Below are 8,580 nucleotides of genomic sequence, written 5' to 3'. Positions count from 1 at the left end.
TTTCAGTTCGAGTTGGTGAGTCATGAGATAGGTAGTCGACTTTGCCACTTCATCGTCTATTGGATCCCCAATGTCAGTGGGCATCGCGAATTTAGCTGCTATGGTGGGGATCTCAAACTGTTCCACTTGGGACTGCGGGATCTGCTCTGCGTGGTCGAATCCAGACGCAGTATCGTCGTCATGATCTATCATGTACATATCCAGTTGCCCAGTGGGCGAGTTATCCGGCAAGTTCATGTCCGCGTGTGGCGCGGTTGGATAGTATGCACCCCGCGTACTCATATCTTGCTCGCCACTGCCCGTGGCGGTCGCCATGTTGGCCGGCGAACGCGATGAATTTGCGGTCGCTTGTGGTAGAGCTTCGATCACTTTGGAAAGCAAACTTTCCATTTTGTCAAGCCTTTCGGCGAATTCAGTCATATGAGCAGAAGTTTTTTGCTGTGAAGATCCCGCTACGGTTTTGGCAGTACCTTTCTTCACCTTCGTATTATTGACCGACGAAGCGATCGTCTTCTTCGCGGTGTTACTGATAGCTACTGCGGCCTTGCCGCTTGCGTGTTTTTCTACCGGGATACCGACCTTGCCGGTGCCCGGAACCAGCGGGCCAGCTTTAGCGGGCGCCGCTGGGGTTTTGGGAGAGGCAGCCGTGCTCGCCTCCATACCGATCGTTAATTTTTTGATAACGGAAACGTGAAATATAGTCTCGAAAGTGACTTACACTTCAACTAAGAGACTTTAAGTTTCAATATTCCACTAAAGCGCTAACCTATTCTTGAGGATCGCGCCGATATTTTCAGGGGAAAAAACGGGCATCCGAAGCCGTGCTTCAGTGCAAATGCGCCGTCAACGAATTAGGGAATCTGCGCATGCGTCAGCGGGTCTCTCTCTTGTCAACGTAATCCCTGACGGAATTACGAAGTATAATTTGCTTTGTGAGAGCTTTGATTTTTTAGTTTGGTTTTGAAGACTTGGATACTCTTGAATAATATCATTTCTTTCGGGAGGTCGTTCCAGAGAAGGAAGGATGGGAAGAATGAGTTTGCTAGCTGGCTTGGGGGAGATGAAAGTTGATACGCCCTTACGAAAAAGTCCTGTGGTACTCCTGTGGTAATTACCACAGGACGGTACCACAGGACAGTACCACAGGAAATTACCACAGGACAGTACCACAGGAATTGTCCTGTGGTATTTTGGGACATACCACAGGACAGTACCACAGGAATTCCTGTGGTATTTTGGGACGTACCACAGGGCAGTACCACAGGAAAGTACCACAGGACCGGTACCACAGAACAGTACCACAGGAATTCCTGTGGTATTTTGAGACGTACCAAAGGGCAGTACCACAGGACTAGTACCACAAAACAGTACCACAGGAACTGTCCTGTGGTATTTTGGGACAGTACCACAGGTCGATCATTACCACACAGCATTATCACAGGGCAGTACCACACAGCATTTCCATGGTACCACAGGAGAGTACCACACAGGATAGATCGAAAAAAAAAATCTGGGAGAATTTTAGCCACATATCAAGGAATATTCCTGAAAGGTGAGTGATGGATTTCAGGACAAACATGGCCCTACTTAATAACCTGTCCTACTCCTAACATATAACCTCTAAGTCTAATGGCCAAGTGCCAATCTAGTCCTATAATAGATCTATATAGTCATATTCTATTCCTAGGTAGCCATCGACCGTATCAGTACATATATATATGGCCGTCTATCCGTAAAGCATTAAGGCATGGTTACTAACTCGATTATACTTTATTATCAAGATATGAAATTACACTTTCATAACAATATGTATGATATTGGGAATAACATAACATAATTAGACAATCTTTCATAAAGTTCAAAGTAAGTCCCATCATTAATACTTTGACTTTTTAAGTCATATAATATTTTCTAAAATCTAGAGTGCTTTTTATGAATATTCATAAGCTATGTAAAAATTTGTACCACAGGAGTACCACAGGAGTACCACAGGAGTACTACAGGAGTACCACAGAAGTCCTTATGAAATTTCTCATGCTTTACGTCAGCACTTTCACTAAATAGGTAATACTGTAGGAGTATAGGACAGGATAAATAAAGGCAAATCAATAGCTATAATTCACAGCATAACTCATCTATCAATTAATTGAGGAATATTAATGTGTTTTTTGTTTATATTTTTGTTATAAATTTCAGTTGATTCTGCCTTACAATTTTCCTGTGTGGTACTCCTGTGTGGTACTGCTGTTTGATATTCTCCTGATGTGATAGTCCTCTGGTATAAAATGTTAAGAAAAAAAAAAGAATATCCTGTAGCATTTTTCTGTGGTACTTACGAATTTAATTTGCTGTGTGGTACTTCTGTGTGGAATAGCACCATATTATGATTTTCCTGTGGGATTTTGGACAGTTCCTGTGGTACTCTCCTGTGGTATACATCGAAAACTACCACAGGAATTCCTGTCGTACTGTCCTGTGGTACGTCCAAAATTCCACAGGACAATTCGTGTGGTACTGTCCTGTGGTACGTCCCAAAATACCACAGGACAAGTCATGTGGTACTGTCCTGTGGTACTATCCTGTGGTACTTTCCTGTGGTACTGTCCTGTGGTACTGCCCTGTGGTACGTCCCAAAATACCACAGGACAATTCCTGTGGTACTGTCCTGTGGTATGTCCTAAAATACCACAGGACAAGTCGTGTGGTACTGTCCTGTGGTACTATCCTGTGGTACTGTTCTGTGGTACTGCCCTGTGGTACTATTCTGTGGTACGTCCCAAAATACCACAGGACAATTCATGTGGTACTGTCCTGTGGTACTGTCCTGTGGTATGTCCTAAAATACCACAGGACAAGTCGTGTGGTACTGTCCTGTGGTACTGTCCTGTGGTACTGTCCTGTGGTACTTTCCTGTGGTAATGTCCTGTGGTACTGTCCTGTGGTACTGCCCTGTGGTACTGTCCTGTGGTACTGTCCTGTGGTACTGTCCTGTGGTACGTCCCAAAATACCACAGGACAAGTCGTGAGGTACCGTCCTGTGGTACTATCCTGTGGTACTGTCCTGTGGTACATCCCAAAATACCACAGGACAATTCCTGTGGTACTGTCCTGTGGTACTGCCCTGTGGTACGTCCCCAAATACCACAGGACAAGTTGTGTGGTACTGTCCTGTGGTACTATCCTGTGGTACTTTCCTGTGGTACTGCCCTGTGGTACTGTCCTGTGGTACTGTCCTGTGGTACGTCCCAAAATACCACAGGACAAGTTGTGAGGTACCAACCTGTGGTACTATCCTGTGGTACGTCCCAAAATACCACAGGACAAGTCGTGAGGTACTGTCCTGTGGTACTGTCCTGTGGTACGTCCCAAAATACCACAGGACAATTCCTGTGGTACTGTCCTGTGGTACTATCCTGTGGTACTTTCCTGTGGTACTGTCCTGTGGAACTGCCCTGTGGTACTGTTCTGTGGTACGTCCTAAAATACCACAGAACAAGTCGTGTGGTACTGTCCTGTGGTACTATCCTGTGGTACTTTCCTGTTGTACTCTCCTGTGGTACGTCCCAAAATACCACAGGACAATTCATGTGGTACTGTTCTGTGGTACTGTCCTGTGGTATACGTCCCAAAATACCACAGGACAATTTGTGTGTATACTGTCTTGTGGTACTGTCCTGTGGTACTTTCCTGTGGTAATGTCCTGTGGTACTGCCCTGTGGTACATCCCAGAGTACCACACGAGCCTGTGACACAGTACGACACAGTTCCTGTGTTAACATATATATTTGTGTGGTACATTGTGTGGTACCAACCAGTACCGCAGGGAGTACCACATGAGCCTGTAAAACAGTACCACACAGTTCCTGTGGTAACATTTATTTATGTGGTACATTGTGTGGTACTGACAAGTACTACAGGGAGTACCCTACAAGCCTGTGGTACAGTACCACACAGTTCCTGTGGTAACATTACAAGTGTGTGGTACATTGTGTGGTACCGACAAGTACCACAGGGAGTACCACAGGACTTTTTTGTTAGGGCGGCGTCGTACTGCTCATCGTGTGTCCGCCGTAGCCGGGTTACTTTCTTTGAGGCGTATTTGTGGAGATCTAGGTCAAGTTCACCATGGATGAGCTTGTAAAAGCTGATGAGGCGTAGATGTTGTCTCCTGTCCTCTAGGGGAATCCAGCCAAGTGTGTTCATCATATTTGTGACACTACACTCTCTAGAGAAGTCTCCTGTTATGAATCGGGCTGCACGCCTCTGTACGGTACCATTTCGAGTGATTTGGTGTTCCTGGCGGTGCCCGGATGCCATGCAATGGATGCTTACTCGAGATGAGGTCTTACTAAGGTGTGATAGAGTCGTTCTTTAACTGTTTTGGAGCAGTGGTGGAAGTTCCTTCTAGTGAAGTTTAAGGCCCTTGTACCTTATTGATAGAGTGTTGGGTCTGTTTATCCCATTTCAGGTTGTTTTCTATGTAGATCCCTAAGTACTGGTGACTGTCAACTTCTTGGAGGCATGTTCGCCAAGGAGTGTGTACTTGGTGTGCCCTATGGGTCGCGTTTTCTAGTAATTCTCATAACGGAGCATTTCGTTGCATTGAATTTTATTCCCCATGTGTTTGCCCACGTGACTATAGGTTGTCAAGATCTTCTTGCAAGGATTTTTCGTCTGAGGGGTTAGATATTGTACGGTAGAGTATGCAGTACATCTGCAAACAACCTTACTGTGCTGTTGACTGCATCTGGGAGGTCGTTGATATACAAGATGGGAAACCGAACACAGTGCCTTAATTGTGGTATGCCGCTCAGTACTGGCTTCCAGTCAGATGTTTTACCGTTGACGACTGTCCTTTGGTGACGGCATGTCAGGAAGGATTTCATCCAGGCAAGGTTCTTGTTGCGGATACCGTACATGTCAAGCTTCTGTAGTAGCTTCTGATGTGGAACGACGTTAAAAAAAGCTTTACTGAAGTCGAGGACGGCAATATGTCACATGTACCTTTGTTGTTGTAGTTTGAGGCAAGATCATGGATATAGTAGCTACCAGTTGGGTTTCACATGATCTACTCGGTCTGAAGACATACTGGTAATCAGTGATGATTGAGTTTGTTGAAAGGTGTTTCACCAGTTGGCTGTCCAGTATATGTTCCATCCGTTTACAGCATACACTGGTTGGGGATATAGGACGGTAATTAGCTGGTTCGCTCTTGTCGCCCTTCTTGTAGATAACAGCAATATTGGCTTTACGCCAATCTTCAGGTAGCAGCTGTCAGCTTGGTCGTAGGATTGTTTGAACATAAACTGGAGGACCGGGGCTATAGTTGTTCGGCTGCAAGTTTCAGGATACGATTTGGAATATTACCCGGGCCTGCTGCCTTTGAAACGTCTGATTTATTCAACAACTTTATAATACCACTGACGGTAATATCACACTCAGGTATCTCTGGTACACTACTTGGTGGAAGGTTATAGAGGGTACCTGGTTATTGTCCTTAGTGAAGGGCAAACATATCATTTTGATCCCCAATGATTCCCGAAATGAGGTAAATTTTGTTGTGTTTTCGATAGAAAACTGTCCAAATATCTTATCCAAAGTGTGCACCAGATTGCAGAATTTCAATTCTGAAAATGCAAAAAAAAAAAAAAAAAAAATCTCTCTCGCGTGGGAAGTGGGCTTAGAGAAGTGCGTGAGTTGCTGAATTTTGTTGTGGATTCAGAGCTCTGTAGGGCCTCTTCGTGAATTGTGTCTAAAAGCATGGATATTGTTTGAGTTTGTGTATGTTCTTCATGGTCTGTGGCTGAAGTGTGTTGTTTGGGTGATTCAGTGTGTTGTTTGGGTGATTCGGTAACTCGGTCGAAAGCTCGGGAGAATAAAAGGCTATTAGTGAACATACTGCGACGTCTGCGAGCAGTCATTCCTCCGTCACACCTATTATATACATGTACATATGTATAAATCCCTGTGCACTACGTATTTCTGCACGTTTAATAACCACAAGTCGAACACTCAAAATGTAGATGAGGGAGAAAGGCCTATGTGTGTGTTTGTTAGTGCGTGTTTTGTTTTGTTTTGTTTTTCCTTCACAGGGCCAATGTATTCTGAAGAACCTAACACAAAGGACCATGTACTTCATTGGATTTGATTTGATTTAATGATTTATTACCGCATATGTATTCTTCGTAAAATCCAACAACTGATAGCTATAAACATAATCATAAACAACTGCCCTGACGAACAGACCAACAGAATTAATGTACATTCTCGACACACAGCACAATAAATACAATCGACCTGTAGAGAAACATACAAAAAGCTTTTTAAACTTCGCATGAAAGAAATAACAAGACAGCCACAACTTATGAGAATCTATTCCAGTGCTGCCCTTGTATAAACAGATTGTGTATTCATATGGTATTGGGATCATTTCCCACCATGCCCACGGTGCTTACTTGTGTCCTAAAAAGTTTCAGGCTCCTCCACGTCGGCATGGGTATGTATTATTGACAGGTACAGCAGGGCTCGACACTAACGGTGGCCCGGTGGCCCGGGCCACCAAAAATGAAAGTCGGGCCACCAAATTTCAAAAAAGGGCAAATTTGGTGACCCGCCTCGGGCCACCAAAATTTTTTGAAAAGTATGTCAATAAATTCGTAACTTTTTGCGACGGAAATTAGCACTTAAATTTGTTTAAAGGATGGATAAAAAGGACTGAATGAGTGCCTGAGAGTGAGTGTTGCAAGTTTGTTGAAGTATATTTATGAGTAGATAATTATGTCCAACTTCTAATTCTTACTATCATAAAACTTAAATATTTGACTCATTAAAAAAAAAAGGCTTTTAAATGTTTTTTATTGTTTTTTTTCGGGACACCAAATTTTTCTCTCGGGCCACCAAAAATTTGAAATTTAGGATTTTGGTGGCCCCATCGGGCCACCAAACAAAAAAGTTAGTGTCGAGCCATGGGTACAGGTTATATACAACGTGTTTACATCAAACACGTTTTGAAACCTGAATATTGTTGTTGCTCTTTTCCTTTAAACCGATCACTTTTTTTTTTCAGCAACACTTTATGGACGGCATCAATCAAATTGACATTCAACAGGATTTCTCATTCGGGGAGACGCATGATTATCACTACAGGCCCATTACTGAAAATAATGTACTTTCACTGTAACAGCAACAAAGGAATGGGACAAACTCCCCACTTTCATCATATCTGCACGTTCAGTACAAACTCATAAGCATAATATGTTGAAAAGTTATCTTTTTCCCGCACAGTTGTAACGACTTGGTGTATTTTCTTTGTTTTATACATGTATCTTTGTAAGCGCAATGGTATAGCTGAACTCTATATATAGCGTATCTAAATGCCTAGTAATAATAGCAAAAATGACGATAATAATATAGAGAAAGAAGTTACCAGTTTGACGGCTGAGAGATTTTCTTTGAAATTCCTTCAGTTGGATTTAGTCCAACCGGGAGTGGCACGTACATAGTACCTACATAGGAGTACATTTTGTCTTGTGAATAAAGCGAAGGAAAATGTGTAGTGCGGCAAGATTGACAAACATCCAAAAATATCCCCCCCCCCCAAAAAAAAACAACACCAAAAACAAAACAAAACAAAACAAAACAAAACAAAACAAAACAAAACAAAAAACAAAAACAAAAAAAAATGAAAAAAAGGACAGAACGGCGTAATTATAGTGAGCAAAAGAGTCACATGACATCAAATGGACATTTTTATAATGAAGAATTAACATGACAAACAATAATCATAATCGATATAGGGAATTTCGCAAAGTGTGGCTATACAAAATAAAAAAAACCCACCAAAAAATATCGGGGATACTTCATAGTATTTTTCAGAAACAAGTAGACACTAAGTAAATTTTAGATTTAGACATGTAAGAGGGTACCTTTGTCGCTAGAGTTTATTACTTGTGTAAAAGCAAATCAGATCACTAAACATCGCAACTCATCGCAACTTTATTTCATCACAAGGTGGAAACCAACTGGCTGCAGGATACGAAAACAAATGTAGAAGTTTACAAAGGTCCCAAACATGACAAATAAACAAATACATTGATAACCATGTCATTACTATGTCAGATTGGAATAAAGATACATTGATTACTAAAGTGACCTTACCATTAGTAGATCGACAGTGAAAATAATAGAAATGATGATAATAGTGATAACAGTAATAAAAATACCACTACTAATAGTGACTACTAATAATGGTGATGATGACAATGATAATGATTGTAATAATAATCATAATAATAATAATAATAATAATGATAATAATAACAATAATAATAATTTCATGGATCATAATCACAAAAAAGCAACAACTAATGTCTCTACACACATTGAAGGAATTAGGAAAATAAAGAAATGCAGGAAAATAGACATGAAAGAGAGAGAGAGACAGAGAGAAGAGGAAACAAGGCAAGATGAAAAGTGACTCTGACATACGGCGTAAAGCCTATTCCATTGACAAGTTGAAGAAATACGTTTTCCAAAGCAAGTAGGCCTATCATTAATGTATGTATGTAAATATATATATAT

The sequence above is a fragment of the Diadema antillarum genome, unplaced genomic scaffold, assembly GCF_040938485.1.
Source record: "Diadema antillarum isolate AM-2024a unplaced genomic scaffold, OU_Dant_1.0 scf00000006, whole genome shotgun sequence".
NCBI classification, from domain to species: domain Eukaryota; kingdom Metazoa; phylum Echinodermata; class Echinoidea; order Diadematoida; family Diadematidae; genus Diadema; species Diadema antillarum.
This window is presented reverse-complemented; position numbering follows the sequence as displayed.